The following is a 23,787-nucleotide window of genomic DNA, read 5'->3' as shown; positions in this document are numbered from 1 at the left end:
GGGGATTGTAGTTCTCCGGGTTCTGTCGCCCCGGTCTTTGGCTGCAGCTGTAGGGTCGGACTACAAAGCCCAGGATGCGTCGCGGTCCCTCCTTTGAGGCCCCTCTGCTTCCGGAGATCGCCTCAGCGTGGTCCCAGAGAGAAGGGGGAAGGGCCTTAATCACGCCAGCGACGAGGCGACCAATGGTGGCTGAGATGGGCGGGCTGTGGAAGTCGCGGGCTCAGGCCTCTCCCCGCCACTGAAAGGTGAGGGGAAGGGTACTCCGCGTAGACTCTGTTGTGGCTGTTCTGTAAGTCGCGGACTTCCCCCGGAGGTAGAAAACCTGGTCATTGTACTATGGAAAGCGCTAAATGCAGGGCTGTAGAGCCGCCGTGTAGGGCGACCATTGAATGCGTTTGTAAATTTAAGTCATTCAGAACTGTACCCCTTGGCTTAGTAGAGACACCTCGAATGTTGTTGGGGTTGGAATAATAAAAAATAATGGCAATAAGAATAATAACTAACACTGAATGCTTACCATGTCCTAGGCGCTGTGCTAAGCACATTTTGTGGAATTACTTAGTTAAGCATCCTTGTAAACTGCCTTACAATCCTTATCACTCACTCATTTTGAAGATGGGGTGGAATCTGAGAAGTTAAATAACTTGCAGGACATGTGCTCTTTACCACAGTTCCGTGGTCCCCTCAGGGCCGTGCAGCCACCCCTTTCCCTATGCCTCCTAGATTCTGAGTTTTCTAGATGGAACAGGAAGGATCTTCTCCTAGCCTCCCCTCCACCCCTCCACATCTGTCCCCCAGTAAGTTGACAAGGAATTCAGTGACTTTGGCCACCATTCAGATGGTTTGAGAGTTGGCCAGGGACCATTGAGCCTTACTGTCCCTCTCTTGTGGAGGATGAGACAAGGATTGTGAATAGGGGCACAGGAAAGGGAACTAACTACCGGTAGCATGAACTGAGAGCTGGCACTTTGCAAGGTGCTTTCCTTACTTTTAAAATTTTAGTTTAGATTTAATCCTCACAATCACCCCTTGAAATATAATGATTAAGAACTCCAAATTTGAATTTACATCTTGGTCCTATAATTTGGCAATAAATTTGGGCAAATTACTTCATCTCTCTGATTCTCATTGAAAATAATGATGTCTACATTCCATGGGATTGGGATGGGGATTAGATGAAAGAAGAGCTATAAAGTGGTTAACTCATTGCCTGTCATATGGGTAGTGATCAGTAAGTGATGACTATGTCTATTATTGCTATTGTTATCCTTATTGTAAATATGAAGAATGGTTATCTATGCTGTTTGGCTAAGGTAATTATTTAGGATTGGACCTCAGGTCTAATTGGTACTTTGTGGTACCTTATTTTTTGTTATTTTGACCCCAGGTTCCACGTTTGTGGTTTAGATATATATTTTTATTTATGTTTTTTATAGAAACATTCTTTTGAGTTCCCAGATATGTGAGCATGTAATTCTGAGCCATGACTGGTAGACTTACCCTTCTTTTCCTCTTTTTTTTCCTTCTTGCCATTCTATCCCATACAGAACTGTAGATGTTCTCAAATGGTCCTGTTTGCCCACAGTTTTATTGGGTGAGAGTCATGATTTCCGGTTGGACATGGCTTCAAAGAGTGTTCAGTATCTAATATGGGTTCACCTGCTGTTTTTGTAAGTATCGTGTACACACCCTGCTCTCTACCAGCATATATCTTTTGGTTATTTCCTGCCTCTTTCTGATAGCATCAGCTTGGAAATCAAAGGGGAAGTGATATGTGTGTCTTGTGATAGACTGGCCATGGACCAAGAGGAAGGAGAGCTAGAAATGAGAAGCCATAAAATTTGGGTGAGTTTTGGACATAGGTACTTGCTAGTTTCTGGGACACGGAGATGAGTGTACACATGAATGACTTAGCTTTATTTAGTTTAAAAGTTAGGTTTACACTGGTGATGTTATGTGCCAGAAAAACACTGACTTTGAAAAATGAGAATTCTAGTCTTAGATCAGCCACAGAATTTCTGTGTGATCCTGGGAAAGTCCTTTCTCCTCTCTGGGTTTCAGATTACCCATCTTTAAAATGAAACAATTGAGGTTTCTTCCCTTTCTGATTTTTGAGGTTCACAAAAATGTCTCTTTTTCAGGAACATTATGAGATGTATTCAACTGTGCTTTTCTTTAGGTTTTTCCCACTGTTATTGAAACTAATAGGTTATCCTAATTCACTTTTTGACCAGAAACTTTGTTCTGCAGTCCCTGTTGGCTGTCAGCCCAATTCCCCCCTCCAGTACTTTCTGGGTAACTGCATTTTCTCTCTTCTCTAGCATGGCCTAAAAACCCCTCCCAGCAGAGCCAGTGTGGGAGTGGGGGAGAATATCTGAAGGGGCCAAGAGACTGTCTTCCTGTCTCAATATTTATAGTTTACAAGACACAATACATTCACCTTATCTTGCAAAGGAATAGAGAAGAACTGCCACATCCTCATTTTGCTTTTACTGAGTGGGTATCCATGGAGGCAGGTGGTAGATTGTACCTACTGATGATTATGAGGTCTCCTGGCATGAAGTAAACAGACGCACACACACCCACCCTAGCTTCAAAGCCCAGACCAAGCTTGTGACAATGGATTCTGTCTCTAATTAGATGGTCAAGAATATCTTCCAGTCAGGCCTTGGGTGCACAAACGCAAACCAGCATCTCACTGTGGGAGGGCATCATTTGTATGAGCATCAGCATCAACATCGCCATCATAATAGTGGAGGCACAATTTTACCCAAGAATGTTAATTGAGCTTTATGTTCTGGGCACTGGAATATATGCTAGGGGAAGAGAGAGAGGTGAAAAAGAGAGAAATAATTATCAAGTCAACAAATCAGCAAACAAGAATAGGCTGTGATAAGTGATGTGAAAGAAGTTATCAGGTTGATGTGCTAGGGCAGAGAAGGAAGGCTCTATTTTAGTTTGGATAGTCAGAGAAGGCCTCTCTGAGAAGGTAGTGTATGAGCTAGAATCCTTGCAAATTGTTGGGAAAGACAGAGGTGTGACTGTCACTGGAGGTATATTTGGCTTGAGGAACAGAGTATGGGCAGTTGGGAATAAAGTGTGTTGGAGTAAGGTGACTGGAGGTGAAGTTGGAGAAGTAGGCGCGCTGGGCCTTGAGGACCCCTGGAAAATTTTAAGCAGGCCATTGACATCCTCTATGATTTTAGAAAGCCACTTGGGCTGCTCTGTGGAGAATGGGTGGACCAGAGAGGTGCCATGACTTAGAAATGGAAAGGCTAGTCACCCCAGCCTCCTCCCTCACTGTCCTGGCCCCCGCACAAGCAGTCACCAAGTCTGAGGGGCTCCAGGAGCACTCTGGGAGCTGTGTGGGAACTTGATTCAGTGTGGTGGCAGCAGAGATGGAGAGAAGTGCTGGGATGAGAACTGCATTTAACTGCTTACTGAGCTCCTACGGGGTGCCAGGCACCGTTCTAGGTATTCGGGGTATGGTGAAGAACAGGATAAAGTCCCACCCTCCTGAAGTTTACATTTCAAGAGGGACATAGAGAGTAAACAAGTAGACAGCAACTACCCACTTGCCCAACACAGAAAGCTGAGAGTCATCCTGGACTCCTCTTGCCTCCTCTCAGCCCACATCTGACCAGTCACTAAGTCCTCTCGCTGCTGTCCTTGTGTCTCTTCCTTCCTGTCGAACCTCACTGCTTTCATCCAAGCACCAGCCTCCACATCTCCCATGTATACTCTTAAAGGCCCTTCCTGCCTCTTGACCGGCTTTTTTCCATGTACCCTCCTTACTGATACTGGAGTGAGCTTTCTCAAGAGCAAACTGGACTGTATCATCTTCAGGGCTTAGAACCATGTCTCTCCCCCAATGTTGTCTTAAGGATAAAATCCCAGGCCTTAGCCTAGGATATAAGACTCATTATGACTGGCTGCTCTAAACTTCTTTAGCTGCATCCCTTGCATCCATGTACCTTCATTATATGCTGTGATAAGACGAAAACTGCTTATAGCAAATGGAATACATGCTACTGCCTGATGCTTTTACCCCTTTTGTATTTGTAAGGCTCTCTTCTTGACTTCCCATTGAAAACCTATTCATACTCTAAGGCCCAACCCAGAAATCCCCTCCTCTGGAAAGACTTCCTTTCCTCCGTGCTACTTCTGGTCCCTGCACAAGCTTCTCTTTGCCTCTCTTTGCATAGTAATATAATGATCCCTTTACTTGCCTGTCTCCTTCAATACCAGATGAATTCTTTGAAGGCTAGGATTGTGACTTATTCTGCTTGGTATCCCCAAGCTTAGCATGGGGTCTGACACAGAATGGTGGCTCACAAATAAATAAATTGGATGACTTTGGGTCCAAGTCCTTCAAATACAACCTGGAGACTCTCAGCCTTCTAGAAACTTCCAACAACCAGTAATTATTGACAGCAAAGGAAGCTTAGTAGGCGTGAATCATTGTACTTTATGGGGTTAATATTGGAGAGAGTATGGCCTGGGAGCCATCATGGACTTCCTCACACTGTGTGTAATCAGGAGCACCTCTAATTACAGCTGAGCCTCTTGCTGGGCCTGGGATACCTACAAGACTGTGTTTTGTCAAGGCCTTGACCAGGTTAGGGTAGAGTTCAATGGTAAAAGCTAGGCATCAAATTAGGCAGGATTAGGTTTTGATCTTTTATTGGTTGTGCAACTTTGGAGTGGTCATTTCCCTATCTATGTCTTGGCCTCCTCATCTTTAAAAGGAGGATAAAAAAGGCTCTCATGCCATTCAGCCTTTGTGAAGATGAAGTGACTCCCAGCATCTAAAGTGCTTAACAAAGTAGCTGAGCAAAAGCGTGGCCTTGTTAGTGACTATTAGACAAAGCATTCTTGCTGATATTTGAGCCTTAGTGTAAAGGTCCCTTTTTCCTTTGCTAGTGCACACAGGCTGACTCTGTTAGGGTGTCTGTTTGACTTTCTTGTAAAACTTGAGTACTTTGTTCATAGCTTTCATCATGAGACTATTTGTATCACATTTAGTCTGACTTCCTCACTCAGCTCAGAAAGCTCTCAGAGGGCAAGGACTCCATTCTTTTTTTTTTTTTTTTAAGATGTTATTTATTTGACAGAGAGAGAGACAGCCAGCAAGAGAAGGAACACAAGCAGGGGGAGTGGGAGAGGAAGAAGCAGGCTCCCAGCAGAAGAGCCTGACGTGGGGCTCGATCCCAGAACTCTGGGATCACGCCCTGAGCCGAAGGCAGACGCTTAACAACTGAGCTACCCAGGCGCCCCAAGGACTCCGTTCTTTAAGCCTCAACTCTTTTTTTTTTTTTTAAGATTTTATTTATTTATTTGAGAGAGAGAGAGAGAGCACGAGCAGGGGGAGAGGGAAAGCAGACTCCCCGCCGAGTGTGGAGCCCAATATGGGGCTCGATTCCAGGACCCTGAGATCATGACCTGAGCCGAAACCAAGAGTCTGACACTTAACTGCCTACACCACCCAGGTGCTCCTATTCCTCCACTCTTAACACAGTTCCTGGCCCATAGAAAGCTCTCACTGACCATTGGATGAATGAAGAAGGCTTTCCTACTGGCACACTACGTTGCTGTGGGGTATTTGTGTGCGTGTGTGGGTGGGTGTGTAGGGGGGCTATTTGGTGGGATTAGAAGTAAAAGCACTGGTAGAAAGTCCGTGGTAATGGAGGTTGGTTAGGGACCTCTGCACCAATGAGACAAGAGACTAAGAGCAGGTAAGGACAGGCCCCTGCATTGTAGGATTTTTGAGGTTATCACTGCCGTAGGCTGTGAGGCCGGTATATAGGATAAGAATAGTTTGCACAGTTCTACTTTGGAAATCAGGGCTTTGACAGAGCTTAGCTAATTACCCAGCAAGAATAGCTAGTTTTCTGGAGCTTAGGGCCTTATGAAAATTCCAAAACTGGGGAATAATCCAAAAACATTTTTTTTTACTCACTTTGAAAATCAGGATTAAAAAAAACCCACCCACCTTTTCAATATTCTCTTTATCTACAATATAAATTATGAGACACTTCCTGTGCACAAACCCACAGATGAGAGGAAGGAAGGAGCCAGGAATAAACCAAGTGCTTCACATGAAGTCATCAAATGAAGGATGAGGAAGAGTAAAGAGTATAGGGTGGTGGCCAGACCAGAGCAATGCTAGGCAAAGTGTGGCACACAGGTGGGTGCTTGCCCCTGACTGTCATTAGCTCCCAGTGGGGTATGGAGATTGCAGCAGAATGTATATCAACTGCCTCACTGAGCGCACTGTTTTTAGTTTAGCTGGTGTTCTTTTCATAGCGAGATATGCTCCATGAAGGTAGCCCTTCATTATTTTACATTTTGGACCAATCTGTCACTGGCTTAGGCTTGGACCAGTAACAAATAGTGTACTGATCAGCTACTTTGAGCAATACAGGTCTAGAGCATGGACTTTGAAATCAGTCAGACTTGACTGTACTACTTAAGCAAGTCCTCTAAATTATCTGAGCTTTGGATTCCAAATCTGGAAAATGACAATTCATTCTTACCCACCAATGTTTTGAGCACATAATGTATTCTAGGTACTGTTCTACGAGTTGAGGATATTGCAGTGACCTTGGCTGATAGGATTCCTGCTTTCAAGGGGTCTACTGATAAAGAAGTGAGATAATTGCAGTTAATGATACATGCTCTTAAGAATGTCAACAAATGGAGTGCCTGGGTGGCTCTATCTTTTAAATGTCTGTCTTCAGCTCAGGTCATGGTCCCTGGGTCCTGGGATTGGGCCCTGAGTCTGGTTCCCTTCTCAGTGAGGAGTCTGCTTCTCCCTCTCCCCCTTCTCCCAGCTTGTGCTCTCTTGCTCTCTCTTTCTTAAATAAATGAATAAAATCTTTGAAAAAAAAAAGAATAATAAAAAAAGAAAGTCAACTAACTCTTTGATGCATGAGTAACAGGTTGATTGATTAGGGAATGGTTGACTTGAGAAGTTTAAGAAGCAACCCGTTATGCAAAAAGCTCGAGGATGAGTGTTCCAAGCAGAGGCAAGAGCATGTACCAAGGCTCTGAGGCATGTTGGGGAAAAAGTGACCAGTCTGGAGTGGAGTGAAGGAGGGAGGTGGAGGGTGGGGAGGTGAGGTCAGAGAGGATCTAGTTCATGCAGGCCTAGTAGAACACAGAGAATGGGTTTGGATTCCAGTCTTAAAGCCATGCAAAACCATTGGAGGATTTTAAACCAGGTCGTAAAATTTGTTGGAAACCATGTTAAAGAGTTTGGACTTACTCCAGAGAACAACAGAGACCCATCACAGATTTAAAAGCAGGGGAGTGTCAGGATTAGAACTAAGTTTTAGGAAATTTACTCTGGCTGTGGTAAAGGTAACAGCTTAAATGGGGCTCAGGCAACAGCTAGGGGAAGACATTCTGGCTGTGGAATGAGTGAGTAAGTGTTAAGAGTGATTGAGTTAACATCATTAACTAGACCACAAACTTCCTTATTGTCATGAGCCTCACCAACTCTTGCTTTGGATGTTTCACAACACAAACATTAGGTCTTTGTGAAAGTCAATGTTTAATTCATATCCAACTAGTTGAATCGAGTAGCTAACAGAAAGGCAACCTAGCTTCTCCATCTACTCTACAGAAGCTGAGTCATTGTGCACAGCACTGATCTTATCCATGATGTAGATGTCTGTCTCCTTTACCTTGTTCACTTCTTACCTGTTTGCATTGACACCCACTGATGCTCAAGGCTACAGGTGAGTCAGTTTCCAGCAGCAACTGAACTGGAACAATTAACATCTGGAACCAAATAAATGCCTAAGCCCTGTTTGGAGTGTCTGCTTCTAGAGTCATCCGGCCACAGAGTCTGTTGCACAAGGCAAACTGGCACTTGGCCTGCTTAATAGAATTGTCAGTGCTCCTGCATGAGAGAAAACCTATTCATTACCAGAGGATTTGCTAGCCAACATTGGCTCAATCAATATCAAGTAACAATGATGAGTAATGTTTATTGAGCAGCTACTATGTACCAGGCACTGGGCTACGGATTTACATTTTTTCTCTCATTTTAAACCTCATAAGAATCTTGTATAATAGGCATTCTTAACTAACTCCATTTCATTTATTTACTTACTTACTTACTTTTACATGTGTGAGGTTTTTTTTTTTTTAAGATTTTATTTTTAAGTAATCTCTACACCCAATGTGGGCCTCAAACTTACAACCTTGAGATCAAGAGTCACATGCTCCACCGACTGAGCCAGCTGGGCGCCCCTTAACACTGTTTTAAAGAGAAAGTAATTGAGAATCAGAGAGACTAAGTAACTTATCTAATGTCATATAACTAATAGGATGCTGACCTGGATTTATACCTAGTTCTCATTGATTCCAAAGCCTTGTGTCATTTTAATAGTAATTTTTAATTTATTTTGTATGTGACTCTTTATAATTATTAACGTTATATATGCTTACTGTCATAACTCAGGCAATTTAAGATTATATGAAGTAACTATGGGAACTGTCTTTTCTGGTTATCTTTTGTTGGTAAGAAAATCACTCCAATGCTTACTGACATTAAAAAAAACAACAATGATTTAGGGGATGCACGTGGCTGCTGAGAGCACGTGGCCCCAGGGCCAGGTCTGAGATGGCTGTGGGGATATGGGGCTGACCTGGAAGCCGTGCGGAAAAGGCAGGCTGGGGCCGGAGTCTGGGGCTGGCAGCACCTGAGCTTGGAGCTGGGGCCTAGGGCCACACACTACCACCAAGCACATCTCCACGCTAGCCTGTCACTAGGGCATGGTCATTGTGACCTGCCCCAGCTACCAGAAGCACTAGATCATTGTGGACAACCTGGGCTGGTTCTCGGACCTGGATAGGAAGAAGAATATTGAAGAAATCCTGGTGGTCAGAGGGGAAAAGGAGTGCCAAGTGGCTGGTGACAGGGCCCTAGAGCTGGTTTTAGAGGCTGCAGGGAACCCCAAATCCACCGCCTCTCCAGAAGGGCGTGGAGACTAGGATCTCACTCATCTTGGCAAGATGGAGCCTAGCTGACCCTACCTTTTACCTTTGAGAAGATGCTTTGGGCCCAGACCCTTCTAGACTTGCCTGTTTTCTATCAATAAACAGACATCACTTGAAAAAAGAAAGCAGTAATTTAATTCTCTCTCATGGTTCTGGGGCCTGCCTGGGTTCATCTAGTCCTGTCTCACTCATTTTCTCCTGTGTGCTTATAGTTGGATATTGGCTGGGGCTGGAATCTTCTTAAAGTTTTCTTACTCCCATGCCAACTATAGACTGGGATCTTAGTGGGGCTGTCTACTGGAACACAATCCCTTGGCCTCTCCCTATGGCCTGGGCTTTTCTCACAGCATGATGGGTGGGATCCAAAAGTGAGAATCCCAAGAAAGAGGAAATAGCTGTTCAGTCATTAAGGCCTGGGCCAGAAATTGACATAGTACCACTTTTGCTGTTTTCTATTGATCAAGCAGTTACAGACCCAAGATTGAAGGGAAGGAGACAGATCCCACTCTTAACATGGTAGGAACATCAAAAAATTGGGAGGTCGGATTTTAAAACTGCCATAGTCTGTGTCTGACCACAAATTATGTTCCTCCTTCATTCAAAATGCCGTTGTCGCATCCAAAGACTCTCCCAAACATCTTGTGCCATCAGGGACAGGCATGAAATCCGGGACCTTGTCTTCTGTATTACTTCTGGGTGTGGATGAGGTGCCTTGAGTGTGGATCTTTAGCTATAGCTCTTCAAGAATGTTTCTTCTTGATCTGAGTATCTGTGAACAGAAAGACAGATTATTGGGACACCCGGGTAGCTCAGTTTGTAAGTATCTGACTCTTGATTTCAGCTCAGGTCATGATATCTGGGTTGTGAGATTGAGTCTGACATCCAGCCCTGTGCTGGAGCCTGCTTAAGATTCTCTTTCTCCCTCTCCCTTGTCCCTCCCCAGGCCTTAAAAAAATAAAAATAAAAAAAATAAATTATATACATATAAACAAAATAAAAAGACAGGTTATTTGTCTTTCATACCCAACATGCAATGGTGGGATAGGCACTGGAAAATTGCAATATAGTTTTCTTGCTTAGGACCCAATTCTAATCAGTGATTATCTACAGCTCTGCCTTCTGCGCTCTGCTTCTACCTTCTGGATTTACCCTTCCTTTTCCATGAAATGTAAACTGTGTTTGCCCTGAGTGGTTTCTGAGGTTTCTGAGCCTGCTTCCTGCTCATAGAAGTTCTGGAATCCAAAGCCCTTTTTTTTCACCTTGCACTATTTCCTTCTCTTTTAGTTCCAGCTGATTCTAAAAAACATTGAGTTTTTAAATCATTCTTCCTGGAGTTCCTTCCGTTGGGGAAAAAGCCATGACCACAGATCTCTTTGGCTCACTTAAATCCTTTCTATCTTGGGTGCTTTTTCAGGCTGCTAGGACATCCTGTTGTTTAATTAAGACAGACAAGCCCAGTCTGAAGTTCTTTAGAAGGATTTTGTCTGTTTGAAAGGGTTAATGAAGTAGTGAGCAGGACCCCGTTGCTGAAGGTCATTTCAATTTGAGAATAGTTTGCCCTCTGGAGAAGCTGGGCATGAGAAGTCATTTTATTTTCAAATCCAGAAAACCCTGATACTTTTACATACCCTGTAAATTTTGCTCTAAAACCAAAAAAGTTTCTTTTTTAGTTGCTCTCTCTCCTTTGCATTTTACTATAGGCAGTTTGGCCAGGTCATCATATTATGGAACATTTCCTTTTCCACATTACAGTAGACAACAGTGTCACCAAACCTTCCACCACCCACAGGGGTCCCCTTTCCTCCAGCTTCCAGTAGCATTTTCCTCACTTTCCTTTACGTCATCATCAAGAAACTTTAGACTTTCACTAATGTCCTCTTCAAGGCCCTTCTAGCTTCTGCCTGCTGGTCAAACACAAGGATAATTATAGTCTTGTGATTTATAGTAAGACATATATATTTGGTCCTCAGATTTTGGAATTGGGAGCAGAATTATAATTTGACACACATGTAAATTTTTGTTATAGCAGCAACCCATTTCCCATACCAAAATCTGTTTCTGGTCCCTGCTATGTAATAAATCAACCAAAACACAATTGCTAAAAACAACAATCATTTTTATGGCTCATGGTCCTCAGGCTTGATGGGGCTCATTTAGCCAGTTCTCACACAGAATGTCTCGTGAAGTTGCAGTTGTCTGGCTGGGGCCAGAGTCATCTTGAGGGTTAGCCCAGGCTGTACTGATCTCATCCCTTCTTGGAGAATGTATAATAACTGGGATATAGACAGACTAAGCTAGTGAACTAAGGAGAGCCAAGCTGAGAGGGCACGGGGATTTTCAGAGTCAAAATGTTGCTGAGGCTGGTATATTGGGTCATATACAAGATGGTTAAACAAAGCAAGTCATCTGTTGGAAAATAAGACCAAGATATAAAGATGACAGCATAGGGCACTCTGATTCCTGGTGGCTTTCTAAGCCTGTAAGTCCTGGCTGTGCTTTGTTTCCATTATACTTCTGCATTCTTACCATAAACTTCCATTTTTGCTGTGTTGGCCTATGGAGATTTCTGTTTCTGACTTGCAACATATTGACCTGACAGGACCCTTGGAGGAATGTTTTGAGGATCTTTATTATTCTCAAGGAATGATGGGAATTCTGAGCATGTACTTCAGGGCCATTGACTGAGATATTCATATTATTACCCATTATTAATGCAAGGAAGTCTTTATTTTACTTCCATTAGGTACCAAATTCTGCTAGGTGCTGGGTACATGGAGGTGAACAAGGTTGGCATGGTCCCTGTCCTCATGGAGCTCACAGTCTAGTGAAAATCACCCAGAGCTAAGTTCAAATTCCTCCTGTGTCAGGTACTAGCTGGGTGACGTCCCTCCTTTTCTCCTAGGAAATGGGCAGCACTTTGTGGACTTGGTGTGAAGATTAAATGACATCTATGTATGCACACGAAAGGCCCTTAAATATTTGGGTTTCTTTTTCCCTGTGTTGTTTTCTTAAATTTGGGACTGGGTAATACTTTGTTGTGGAAGGTTGCCCTGTGCTCTGCAAGAAGTTTAGTGGTATCCCTGGCCTCTACCCACAAGATGGTGGTAGCACTCCCTCTGACCTCAAGTTGTGATAACGAAAAATGTTTCCATGTATAGCCAGATGGGCCAAGGCGTAGAGATTGGGTGGACAAAATGGCTGCCTGTTGCAAACCATTACATCAGATAAAAGGCAGACATTTATGCCTAAAGCTACAGACTTTAACATCCACCTCTGAGTTTGACTTCCCAATCTGCCTGACTCCCTTTCATGTTTTTTTCTTTTGCTTCCAAAACTAAATGGCATCAGGGGGAAAGTAGATACTAATGCCAGTATTGTAGTGCTGACACTGAAGAAAGGAAAATCTACATAGCCCCCTCCCTCCTTCCTTCTCTGAGGTCAAGCCCAGTTTTGCCTGTTTAATTACCTGCAGTGATTTCAGCATTAACCAGGTCTGTTGATCCACTCTGGCATGAGAAATAACAGAGTTGGCCAGATCTGATAGTGCAGAGAAATCGAAGCATTTCCCTAGCACTGTTTGCACAGGCCTCATGTGTGGGTTGAGGGTCATAGCTTTGGTGGCTTATAGCTGGAACACACTTGTCATTACCTGAGGGAGAGGAAAAGGGTTATGTTTCCAGGGGTAAGCACAGAATTTCACAGGAGAGCGGGCATGGGCCTAGCAGTCTGATTTGTGTAGAAACTAAATTTGCATGGCAAGACTATGATTTATCCATAGATTCTGTTAAAAGAACTATACAAGTATCTTAGTTTTCTAAAAGGCCTTTATTTACACTCTACATAAGTTTGGGAAAAAGCCAGTTTATTTAAAATATTATAGTTGTATGATAACAATTTTGTTTGGGGTGGGGCTTTCTTCTGGCATGGTACTATTAGAGCCTGTGGGGTAAGACTGGCATGGCTCTCTGACTCCCTGTCTTGCCACTTTCTCTCTTGTTCATTTACTGGCCTTCTGCTGTTCCTGAACACCAAGTTCCTTTAAGGCCTTTGTACTTGATGTTCCCTTTTCTTAGAACTTGCCCTGTCTTAGCTGGTGTGGGCTACCACAACACAATGCCTTAACAGACTAGGAGGCTTAAATAACAGAAACTTATTTCTCACAGTTCTGGAGGCCTGGAAGTCCAAGGTCAAGGTGCTAACAAGGTAGATTCATTCTGAGGCCTCCGTTCTTGGCTCATTGGTGGCCTCCATCTCTCTGTGTGCTCACGTGGCCTTTCCTATGTGCATGTGCACAGACAGGTAGGAAGAGTAAGCTCTCTGATGTCGCCCCTTCTAAGGACACTAGTCCTGTTGGATCAGAGCCCACCCTTATGACTTCATGCAACCTTAATTTCCACCTTAGTGGCCCCATCTCCAAATACAGCCACACTGAGGGTTAGGACTTTACTGTATGAATTTGAGGGGAGGGAAGACACTCAGTTCATAACACTACCTATTAGGTCTAAATTGATTTAGCTCTTGGCTATCTACAACACATCTTCCCTCCCCTTTTTTTCTGTCACTCACTGTCCTTCTCTGCTTTTTCTTCCTGTACTTAATACCACCTAAAATTATTTTACATTAAACGAGTAGTGCTTACTTTCTGTCCGTACTTCTTAGATTAGTTAATGATTAAATGAGATTGCTTAAATAAATTATTCATTCAACAAATTTTTATTTTGTACCTACAACGTGCAAGGCCCTGGACTCAGTTCTAGGGTTGCGATGATGAAGAAAAGCATGCATACTTCCTGCCCCCATGTTGCTTACGGTGTTGTAGGAGCATTTATTGAATACTTACGAGGTACCACGTTTGGTGGTGAGAATTTAACTTAGATTATCTCACTTGATCTTCATAAAAATCCTATGATGTAGTTCCTATTGTTTCATTAATTTTATGAAAGGGACCATTAGGCCCCACATGGATAAGCCACTTTTTCAAAGTCATTCAACTAGTTGGAGCTGGGTCCTACAGTCTGGGGCCATAGCTGATGCTCTTGACCACTATGCTAAACTGCGTATGGAAGGCATAGTAGAGTACAGAGCACATTTGAGGGGATGAACAAAGTCACGAATGGCTGTAACCTCAATATCAAAAAGTATTCAATACTGATTATTCCCGTTAACCACCAGAATAACTATAGGTGCACTATACTATAAACAAGTTTGGATATAAAAACCTACATGCGCAAGATTGATATACTGGGGCATTATTAAGAAGGTTATAAAAATCACTGCCATGGGATTCTTTTCCTTTAGAGTGTGTGATAGAAAACCCAATAGGGGCTTTGGAGGCAGGCAGGGGGATTTGGGAGCAGACTTGGATTCATAACTTTGCTTTGTCACTTACTGTCCTTGGAAACTTGAGCAGGTTCTGAGACTCAGCTTTCTTAGCTGTGAAATGGGGATTATAATACCCACTTCATAAAGTGTTAAAATATCCCTGCAAATTGAGGATCCTTAATGAAATGTAGTTAGCTTTTACTATATTATTTTCACAGTGCATTTAAACTATGATTTGAGGGGCGCCTGGGTAGCTCAGTCAGTTAAGCGTCTGCCTTTGGCTCAGGTCATGATCCCAGGTTCCTGGGATGGAGCCACCAATTGGGCTCCCTGCTCAGTAGGGAGTCTGCTTCTCCCTCTCCCACTCCCCCTGCTCATGCTCTCTCTCTTTTTCTCTCAAATAAATAAATAAAATCTTTTAAAAAATAAACTGTAATTTGATTTTTAAACAGTTAACCTGTACAGAATCATGTGTTATGTAAAGTGAGGCCAACCAGGAAGACCGAGTTGTGTAACCTGATCAATTGCAAGCAGCTATTTCTCCATCAGTTCCCCTGAATGCCTCAAGATAATCTCATCAGCCCTAGATTCCCTTTCCCCTGGAAGGAGTGTCTTTGGGACTGGCAGTCTTCCGAGGTTCTGGGAGGTCAAAGGAATACAGGTCCCTTGGCATATGCCTTTCTCTCTGCCTCTAGATTCAACAGGAAGAAGTCTGGGTCTGCGTTAGTGGGTTGGATAAGGAAGAACTGAGAAGAGGGAAAAAGAAAAAAATTGAACATGGGTCCAAGTTATACCCAGTTCCCACTGGAGCCCCAGAAACTATCTCCTTTCCTTGGGTAGGACAGAAAGAGTTAGAATCTTGCCATCATGGGCTTGTCAGACCATGTGGTATCATGCTTTTGGCGGTGGGTGTTTAGAAGGCTGTGGGTTGTGTCTGCTGAATATTCATTCTCACTTCTTTTAAAAATAACTTGACCTTTTTTTCTTTGGGAAACTAACCTTCTCCTACTCTTAGTCCCTGTTCCAGGTCTAGGTAAGACTGTAGCCAGGCCTAGCAATAATTGTGTTCCGTTCCTCTTTGCACAGTGTTTGGATCCAGGATGGCAGTATAATCCAAAGCTGGGCCAATGAGGCTCAATTTCTTTGCTTTTATTGGCCTTCTTTCCCCTCAGGCATGCTAAACTCTGGGCATGTAATCAATCCTGCTTCTGCCTCAACCTTCTAGAGAGAGCTTATCTCAGAGTGGAGACAATGAGGCAAGAGACCTCACAATATCATTCCAGTTCCTCCATCTTCTCAGGCTTCCATTTTCATTTACTTGAACCAATAAACCCAGTTCCTCCATTTTTCTTTTCTTAAATCAGGTTGATTTTGGTTTTTGACACTTGGAGTCAGGAGAGTCCTGAGTAATACATCTGACTTTGTGGAACTGTAATGAGCAGACAAGGCAGCCAAGATGTGAGTGGGCATGGGAAACCATGTCCTATAGAAACCATAGGGAGACCAGCAATGGTCTGAGGGGCTCTTGCTGGTTGGGGCTGTTGTTTGTCTTATCTAGTTTATGCTGTCAGGAGTAGAACTAGACCAAAGACAGGTGATTAAGAAGGAACAGATGGTAAGTATGTTATTTCCAATAGTGATTACTGGAGAAAATAGGTGGAAATTTCTAGTGTGGGAGTGAGTACCCCATCACTAGAGCTGTCTGATTCTACGAAGCTGGACTGACCCTGCTGGGAATGTTAAGCTTGGCTGGTGGAGGGGAGACGTTTTTAGACTGACTTTGAGCCCCCTTTCTATTTTGGGAGTTTCTGATTAGCTGCAAATTGTTTGAATATATCATTTAGCCTGGAATATGTATAAATAAGCCAATATTTCACTAATAAGATGTGCTCTTGTAAGGAGTGTGTCTTGCTTACCTCTCTAGCTTAGGTCAGACAGAGAACAAGTAACCTAGTGATGAAAATCATATGCCCTGTAGTCTAATTCTGAGGCTGTCACTTGTTTGATGAGTGACCTTGGGCAAGTGACTCCATGCCAGTCTCTGTAACGTGGAGAGCCTATTACCTACTGCTTAGGGTTGGCCTGTGGGTTGGCCATAAAGCATGGTAAGCTCTTGTCTGACAGCTGTTATTATTAAGTGCTCAGCCCCTGCCTGTGGAGTGAATGGACAAAGGTGCTGGGAGAACTCCAGAGAAAACCCTGCCAACTGGTTTTAGAGAGGAACTTGGGGTGAGTTTGGGAGGAAGAGAAGGTGTGACAGTTGGGGGGAGCTCAGTTCTGCTCTTGCTGACAGGACACAATGCCTGAATTCTAGTTTCTTCTTTCCTAGATACATTGGCATGTATCTTATGTCAGGTTCTCTAGAAGCTGAGTGGAGAGGGATAGCGGCACTGTTCAAGTGATTTATGGGGGACAGTGCTCTCAGGAGATGGGGAGTGAGAAGGACTGGCTACACAATTTTTTGGGTCTGGAGCAAAATGAAAATGGGGGGCCCCATTTTCAAAAGAAAAGGGAAAAAGTGTTGTTAAAGATACTAACATATAAAACCGTTTCTTACTTCCACCATTTTTCTTTCAACTTGCCCTGGTATTTTTTATTTGCTATTTAATGTAGTTCTAAGTAAAGGAAAATAAAAAATTTAAATTATTAGCATGAATTTTACCATTTATCTTCATTTTGCACAATGCCATTTTTAAATGCAAATATCACCAGAATTATATTAATTTGTACTTTTGCGGTTCATCCCCAGAAGGTGCCTCAGGCTAGTCAGAAGACACAAACACAAGCCAGACCCAGGAAGGTTGGAAGGGTGGGTGTGCAAGGCGGAAAGATTCACCAGCACCTGACATGCTGCTGAGGAAGTTGAGCCAGGAATGTCCCCTTCTCATAGGTCATGCATTCTGACCCACAGTGGAAAGAGACCCTAAACTTATTGCAGCCTCTGTGCTGGGATGTCTAGCTACCTTCACTGGGGGTAGGTGAGAGGCTTGTTCTTGCCACAGTGCTTGCAAATGTGCTGTGGCATTGCCAGCCAGAGGCAGGGACAGCCACTGCCTTGCTCAGCCCCACCTTCTCTTGTGTCTGAAGGAAGGGTGTTAGGAGGCAGAGGAGGTGGGAAGGTGCTGGGAGGTGGCACTGCCTGTGAGCCAAGGCTCCAAGTCCCTGTTCATCCTTATTAATTTAATAGGACTTCCGCTAGAAAACAGATTCAAAGATAAACTTTTAAGAATTTCAAGATGGCAGATGCGAAGCAGGAAACTCTAAGCAAGAGGCCCTTGTGAGCATTAGACCCTATGTGATTGCCTTGGTCTTAGGCTTGTGAATATCTCTGACCTCATTCTTTGGCTCATCAATTCTTGATCTCTTTCCATCGTGTATATTAAGCAGTATCCTAGTTGGATGTCCTAATTTGCTCCCAAGATGGTTCGATGAGTCATCTATCTAGATCCCTGCAGGTCAGGGCCCCTGGCCACCATTCCACCCTTGTTGCCCTTTATGGTAATTGTGCCTATCTTGTTTCTTACGGTTGAGTGCTTTCATTGGTCTCTGCTGTTCGGAATTTTATTATCGAGTTTTTTCTAGGGAGCCCAGTTTTATTACAGGAACTCCTATAGGAGATAGCCACTACGGGGCTTCTTGAGGTGCTGTTGCCAACCTCGCCAATACTTTCTTTTCTTTTTATTTTATTTTATTTTATTTTTTTAATTTAATTTTATTTATATTTTTAAAAGATTTTATTTATTTATTTGACAGAGCGAGAGATAGCCAGCGAGAGAGGGAACACAAGCAGGGGGAGTGGGAGACGAATAAGCAGGCTCATAGCGGAAAAGCCTGATGTGGGGCTCAATCCCATAACGCTGGGATCACGCCCTGAGCCGAAGGCAGACGCTTAACCGCCGTGCCACCCAGGCGCCCCTCTTTTCTTTTTTTTAAAATATTTTATTTATTTATTTCTCAGAGAGAGAAAGCACAAGCAGGGGGAGCAGCAGGCAGGAGGAGAAGCAGGCCCCCCACTAAGCAGGGAGCAGGACACAGAACTCGATCCCAGGACCCCGGGATCATGACCTGAGCCGAAGGCAGGCGCTTAACTGACTGAGCCACTGGGGGGGTCCCAAGATTTTATTTATTTATTTGAGAAAGCGAGCAAGCATGAGCAGGGGGAAAGAGGGAGAGGGAGAAGCAGACTCGCTGCTGAGCTGAGAGCCTGCTGTGGAGCTCGATCCCAGGACCCTGAGATCATGACCTGAGCCGAAGGCAAACATTTAACTGACTGAGCCACTCGGGTGCCCCTCACCAGTGCTTTCTTATCTCCCTGGTAAACAGAGAGTCCTCCAGGCCTTCTCAAGGAACATGGCCGGCTGGTAGGTTTTCCTGTCTTGTAAGGTAGCCCCATTCTAGCATGCCTGCTTCTCTGAGCCCATCAGACCTTCCCTCCAGTTTGCAATGGAAGTGCCAGCATCTCTGCATTGTTGTTTGGCTCATTGCTTTTTCCAGTCTTTCAAGAGCCTCCCTTCAGCATATTGGAATCATCCCCTGGGGCCATCCTGTGACACTGGAGAGAGGGCCCCTCTTTATCAACAAACTCTACATTATCCAGCTTATATCTTACCCTCCTTGATGCATCACCCTTCCACAGACATTCTCCCCTCCCTCAGTATGGGCTTGTGCACGTTGGCCAGGTCTGATATATAATCCCTTTCTTTCCTCAGTAGGACTAGCACTTTCTGAGTTGGTCCATGCTAATGTTTTACCTCCATGATCAGTCTGGTGGCCAGGAGTGGGGGTGGGGCAAATCTCTGGGAGGGCAAACATTGTTTTAGAAAGCACCTGACTAATTTTTTAGCTAGGTAGGTGGAGGTGAGGACTTATCTTCCAGCAAGGGTACAGGGACACTTCAGTAGGCCCAGAGAGTTCAGCCGTATCTGGGTTTATCTTTTCAGATAGCCCCTCCCAAGAATCTGCATCCCCTCTTTCCCTGTCAGGACCTGGTCTTTGGTGTAAAAGGATGTTCCTAGCAGAGAACTGGACTGCTTGCTCTTTAGCTCTGTCAGCCCTCCAGCTGTGGGAGATAAGGGTCTCTTTAAATGCTGCCAGTCAGGGCCTCTGAAATTGTTTATCAGTCTGTCATCTTCTCTCTCCAACACATCTTAGCACACCCAGTTCCATGGTCTATTTGGTCAGCATTTGTCCCAGACCTCTCAGATGCCAGAGGGACTGTAGCAGCTGGTGCTCCCCTCCAACTTCACCACTGCCTATTCTCTGAAGATGGAAGTCTTAGCAATGGCACTGCTGCAACAGGCATTTTGTTTCCTAGGACACTTTCCGGTACCAACTGTTTTGGGTTGGTTTCCCTAGAAGCAGAACCTGAGATGGTGTTCATTGTTTAAATGATTTTTTGAGGGAGCAAAAAGAAGGGGAATGAGGAAGCAAGACAAGGTGGCAAAAAGCTAAGCAAGAATGTGGTCTCAGCAGGAGTCTATTTGTGGCCTTATTTCCCTGGGGCACTCTAGAGCCCTCATGGGATCATGGGGTTGGCCCCAGCCTGGCAACCTGCCTTTCACATCCTCCCCTATCCATCAATCGTTGGCCTCCTCTCCAATCAAGGAGCACACTGTTGTTTTCTCCTCCTTCTCAGAAACCTGTCTTAGTGGAAAGCAGATCCTCAGACTCAGGGGAGAGAAGATCGAAGAAGTTGTTGGCCTTTGGCCCAATTTCTCTGGAAAATGATTTCAGGATTGAAAACATTTTAATTCGTTGTAATGCATGTCACTGATACTGTCTCTACTGGGATGCCTTTGGCACGGGGACAATAAAGAGGCCTGGCAAATTGTGGCGTGCTGCTAGGTTTGCTTTCTGGGATCCCATAGCCGGATAATTATGGGCACCACAGGGATGTCTTTGTTTCCCTTTGGTTCCTGGGATGTTCACTACATGTTTACTAATTACCGACCAAGTTAGAGAATCAATATGAAACCTGAAGAACTTAGAGTATAAGAATCAATTTTCTGGGGCACCTGGGTGGCTCAGTCGGTTAAGTGTCTGCCTTTGGCTCAGGTCAGGATCCCGGGGTCCTGGGATGGAGCCCTGTGTTGGGCTCCCTGCTCAGTGGGGAGCCTGCTTCTCCCTCTGCCTGCAGCTCCCCCTGCTTGTCCTCACTCTTTCTCTCTAATAAGTAAATAAAATCTTTGCGCTCATTGGACAGTAGCGCAACCCCAAGAAAAGGANAGTGGGGAGCCTGCTTCTCCCTCTGCCTGCAGCTCCCCCTGCTTGTCCTCACTCTTTCTCTCTAATAAGTAAATAAAATCTTTAAAAAAAATCGATTTTTGTTTTTCAACCAGATATTTTAAGTGGGCATGAGAGGCAGGGGTGACAGGGAAGGAAGAGGGTGTGATGGTTCAGAGCCTGCTTCCTGGATTCACATNTCTGCTATGAGCCTGCTTCTTCCTCTCCCACTCCCCCTGCTTGTGTTCCCTCTCTCGCTGGCTGTCTCTATCTCTGTCAAATAAATAAATAAAATATTAAAAAAAAATCTTTAAAAAAATCGATTTTTGGTTCAACCAGATATTTTAAGTGGGCATGAGAGGCAGGGGTGACAGGGAAGGAAGAGGGTGTGATGGTTCAGAGCCTGCTTCCTGGATTCACATGGACCTGGGTTGGAATCCTAGCAGTGACTCTTCATAGCAGCATGACCTCGAGCATGTGGCTTCAATTCTCTGAGCCTCACTTTTTCTCTTGGGGTGATACCTGTTTTTCCTTCACAGAGTTGATAAAAGGCTTAAACGGAATCCTGCATGAAATAGATTGAGCGCTGGGCATCTAGTGGCTGCCTAGCGAATACCAACTATTATTGATAGTGGGGTGTTATCGGAACTCTTTTGGGCAGTGCATATTCTGGAGGCGGCATGATAGTGTGGAAGAAGTCAAGTCTTTGAAATCTGAGAGAATTCCCTTCCATTTATGACTCTGCCGCTCGCTCTGTGACTGTGGGCAGTTTACTTTCCCTCTCTGATCTGCCGAGAAGGAGTAGAATAATTGCATTGCAGAATTTTGGTGGAAAAAGCATCCAGGCCAGATTATGGCTCACTCAGAACTTACTCAGTTCTCTTTCTTCTCATTTTACAACGACAGAATGTTTATCCCATGCCTTTATTTCCTCACATGTGACTTGGTGCCAAAGTTGGCAATTAGATTTTCTAAAGTTTCTCAAGGTAGGGGACAGAATGGGTGAAAGCATTAATTAAACGCTGGGTTTGGAAGATTGCATTCCAAAAGGAAACTCAGTATTAATTGGAGCAGAAATATTCAGGCTCAAATAAGCAAAGACAACAAGCTCTGAGATGCCATTTTAACAGCAGGAGATGTAACCGATCTTTAGGAGTGTCTGCTTGTCTTAGCCCTTAATTAGGATGACGGTGGAAGGGAGCAGGATGATGGCAGTGGTGTTCATCGGGTTCTTAATCTTTTCTCAGTGCAGTGCTAAGCACTTGACATGCCATATTTCTTTTAATCTTTTTTTTTTATTTGATTTATTCATTTGACAGAGAGACAGCCAGCGAGAGAGGGAACACAAGCAGGGGGAGTGGGAGAGGAAGAAGCAGGCTCCCAGTGGAGGAGCCCGATGTGGGATCACGCCCTGAGCCAAAGGCAGATGCCTAACAACTGCGCCACCCAGGCGCCCCTCTTTTAATCTTTTTAATAACCTTATGAGGGAGATATTATTATCCCCATTTTACAGATAAGAAAAGTTGAATCTCAGAGGAGGAAATTTCCAAGGTCATTGGCTGGTAAGAGGCACGCTGATATTAGAATCAAAGTCTGAGGGGTGCCTGAGTGGCAGATTGGATAAGTGTCCAGCTTTAGGTTTCAGCTCAGGTCATGATCTCAGGGTCATGAGATTGAGCCCCATGACAGGCTCCATACTCAGCACGGAGTCTGCTTGGGATTCTCTCTCCCTCTGCCCCTCCTGCTCCTGCTCTCTCCCTCTCTTTCTCCCCCAACCCCTCTCTCTCCAAATAAATAATCTTAAAAAAAAAAAAAGAGTCTGAGCATGGAGTCCCAGGTGGTAGAGCCGTACCCCAGTATATCACATGGACTTCCCACAGGCCAGCGCTCTAAGGAAATGCCCTGTGAGTGCTTCTCTCAGAAACACGGAATCCCTTCCCACTTTTATAAAACGGGGTTTTCCTAGCAGCTAAAATTCACCTCTAAGGGGAATAAGTTTGAAACAATCTTTCATATTGCTCATAAGTCTTATTTTTAATGATTGGAGAAATGCTTATTTCCTATAGTTAATAAACTAGATGTGAAATTATATTTACAATAGTAAAATCTCAGTGGTGAGAAGAAAAAAGTCACTTAGAAAAAAAAATGCTAATAGTGTTATCTCTGGTTATTTGGAAGGGTTACTTCTTTAAGTTATTTTAACTTCTTTTCCTTCTTCCAAAATTTCCGTAATCTTTATTTATTATGGTAGTGATCAGAAGCAACAAGGTTAAGGATAATTGGGAAAAATGATCTTGTGTGTTGCTAATGATCAGAGATCTACAATTGTGTGGAAAATAAACACTTGTAGAACCAAACTATGCAGATTGGGGGGATGGGGGTGAGAATCCATCAGAAACTTGTCTGTTAACACAGGCTAAATTCATGAACAAGTGTGCCTTTGGAACAACAAATTTGCCCACCAAGGGTGACTGACGTAGCTTCAGATCCAGTGAATTAGTCTACTAGGTGCATCTTGAGTGCAACGTGACCACCAGCTGTGAATATCCAGGGCCGGGACACCAAGATGGGAGACTCATGTGCAGGACAGTCTGTGAGAATATGTTTTTATGTAGATGAGATGCCTGGGAGAATGGCAGGCCACTTCTCACTAGCTAGTGTTCTTTATGGCCCCAGAAATTCTCACATTAGAGATAAAACAAACAAACAAACAAAATAGGTCTGTTAGGTTTCATTGAAAATTTTGACCTCAAATACTGTCATTAAAAAAAAAAAACAGTAAATCAATCATTTTCAATGTGCCAAACACTGCTCCAAATACTAGGATATAGCAGGGAATAGGATGAGGCTTCAGTTCTTTTTTTTTTTTTCTTTTTTTTTCTTTTTTTTTTCTTTCTTTCTTTCTTTCTTTCTTTCTTTCTTTCTTTCTTTCTTTCTTTCTTTCTTTTCTTTCTCTCTCTCTCTCTATCTCTCTCTCTTTCTTTCTTTCTCTCTTTCTTTCTAGATTTTATTTTTAAGTAATCTCTTCACCCAATGCGGGGTTCAGAAAACCCCGAGATCTAGAGTCTCATGCTCCACTGGCTGAGCCAGCCAGATGCCCCGGTTTCGGTTCTCATGAAGCTTCCGTTCTAGCTCTACATCATTTTTTTTAAGTCAATAGAGTTTGTATTATTCTGTATAAATATTGTTCTTTGTTCAGCCAAAATTTATGCTATGATACTTTTTTTTGTTTTT

At 43.8% G+C, this 23,787-nt stretch overlaps 1 long non-coding RNA gene across 4 annotated transcripts in view; it reads left to right on the top strand.

Annotated features, from left to right (window-relative positions):
* The first annotated feature begins 12 nt into the window (after positions 1-12).
* Positions 13-23,787, top strand: part of LOC105237334 — a 97,873-nt gene continuing 74,098 nt past the window's right edge. The window contains exons 1-2 of one of the 4 annotated variants that reach the window (XR_855904.3): positions 13-245; positions 1,548-1,670. This is a non-coding gene — a long non-coding RNA (uncharacterized LOC105237334). The remainder of the gene's footprint in view (positions 246-1,547; positions 1,671-23,787) is intronic. The other 3 variants (XR_004624220.1, XR_004624219.1, XR_004624218.1) reach the window with 3 other exon arrangements.

This window comes from Ailuropoda melanoleuca, chromosome 3 (genome assembly GCF_002007445.2).
Source record: "Ailuropoda melanoleuca isolate Jingjing chromosome 3, ASM200744v2, whole genome shotgun sequence".
NCBI lineage: Eukaryota > Metazoa > Chordata > Mammalia > Carnivora > Ursidae > Ailuropoda > Ailuropoda melanoleuca.
Note: the sequence above shows the minus strand (reverse complement) of the source record. Positions and strands in the feature narration are given on the sequence as shown.